General features: G+C 32.0%; 1 protein-coding gene across 1 annotated transcript in view; it reads left to right on the top strand.

The window, feature by feature from the left end:
* The first annotated feature begins 457 nt into the window (after positions 1–457).
* Positions 458–2,086, top strand: part of LOC106872700 (arrestin domain-containing protein 4) — a 173,149-nt gene continuing 171,520 nt past the window's right edge. The window contains exon 1 of the mRNA XM_052974887.1: positions 458–1,782. The gene's annotated coding sequence lies outside the window, so the exon portion shown is untranslated. The remainder of the gene's footprint in view (positions 1,783–2,086) is intronic.

Below are 2,086 nucleotides of genomic sequence, written 5' to 3'. Positions count from 1 at the left end.
ATATATATATATATATAGATGTATATATTATGCATATGTATATAAGCACATATAGATACATATATATGCATATATATGTGTGTATATATATATATATATATATATATATATATATATATATATACATGCGTATACAGATACACACATATTCAAAGAGAGTAAGAGAGAGAGAGAGAGAGAGAGAGAGAGAGAGAAAGAGAGGGAAGGAAGAGAAAAGGGAGAGGGAGAGAGAGAGAAAGAGAGAGTGAGTGAATGAGCGAGGTGGGTTGGGAATGAAAGAATAAAGGAATAAAGAATTACATCGAGAAGAGAATAAAAGAAGAATGGAAAAAAAAACTGAGGCGGAACGAGAGAGAAAAATAGACACAAGTAAGAGGAATAAAAATAAGACCGAAGAGAGGGAGGAGTGCAGTGGGGGAAGAGACGGAGGAGCGCAATGGAGAGGCAGAGAGTGGGGAATGCAATAGAAAGAGAGAGAGAGCGAGAGAGAGTGAGACAGACAGAGAGGGGGGTCGAGGAGAGTAAAGTGAAGGGGAGGAAGCAGGCTTCGGTTTTAGTTTTTCGCGTGGAATACACGAAGGAGCCTGTTGATAGAAGGACGCTCCAACCGTGGTTTTCGCCCGTACGTGTGTGTGTGTGTGAGTGTGTGTGACCGTATGCTTGTGTAGATATATATATATATATGCATAAATATACATATATATATGTATATATATGTTCGTGTATATATATAGAGACACAAAAGTGCTTCTTCGAATTTCATCCACTCCAGATATTATAATTATAATAATAATGATAATTATTATTTATATATCTACACAAAAGTATATTTTTTGATATTCATCAAAAGACTTCTCTCTGTTTGCCAATTTCCTGGATTTCGTTATACATACATATACACGTACATACATAGGTACATACATACACACATACATTATATATATATATGTTGAGGTGCACAATATTCGTGTAAAGGAAATAAACACACCTATTGTGTACATGCATATGCATACATGCACACACACACACATATATATTGACAAGCACCTACCCGGATAATTCACATTGTTCTACTTAAAGCGGAAACAGAGAGAAGTAGAAGAATATAAACAAACTCAAAAAAAAAAATATTAAAAAAAAAATATAAAAAAGGAATCGAAACCAAAGTTCGGACCGAAAGGGAACAGTTTAATAAAAAGAAACAAACTTTAGACAAAACAAGACATAAAAAAATATATATAAAATAAAAAAAAAAAATAACAAACCGCAAAAATGGGGCGAAAAGCAAAAAATTATCAACAGACGAAATTTAAATGAATGAAAAAAAATCTACATAAAATGATTATATTTATATGTAAATATATATAATATAGATATATGTATATATATGTATATACACACACATACACACATATAAGATATATATATATAAATACTTAGGAAGGAAATTTGAAAAGGAAAAAATAAGTTCCTAAAATATTTGAAATATATGAAAATAATAAAAATATCTATAAACGTAAAACATTACCGCTCTCTCTCTTTATATTATGTCTTGAATATATATATATATATATACACATATATATATTTATACACACGTATGTATGTATATGTAAAAGAGAGAGGCAGAGAAGTAAACACACACACACACACGCAAAATATACACAAATATTAGTGAAATATATGAAAGAATATATAGAAATTTGGCAAAATACTGTCGTTATTACGAAATGGACCCAGTAGTTCGGATTTCGCAGAGACTAGCTTTGATGCAAACATCATGTGAGTAAGTCGCTTAATTTCAAATTTCTTCTTTCTGTTTGTTTGTTTTTTTGTCATAGATGTATATATATACATATAGATGTTGTGTATGTTGTGTTTGTGTGTGCATGGGTGAGTGTGCGTACATGTGTATGTGTGTGTATGTGTGTGTGTGTTTGGAGAAACTTGCATGCGTGTATTTATATTGCATGCACATCTCTCTATCTATCTCTCTATCTATCTCTCTCTCTCTCTCTCTCTATCTCTCTCTCTCCTTCTCTCTCTCTCTCTCTCTCTCTCTCTCTCTCTCTCTCTCTCTCTCTCT

This window comes from Octopus bimaculoides, chromosome 19, assembly GCF_001194135.2.
Source record: "Octopus bimaculoides isolate UCB-OBI-ISO-001 chromosome 19, ASM119413v2, whole genome shotgun sequence".
NCBI classification, from domain to species: Eukaryota; Metazoa; Mollusca; class Cephalopoda; order Octopoda; family Octopodidae; genus Octopus; species Octopus bimaculoides.
Note: the sequence above shows the minus strand (reverse complement) of the source record. Positions and strands in the feature narration are given on the sequence as shown.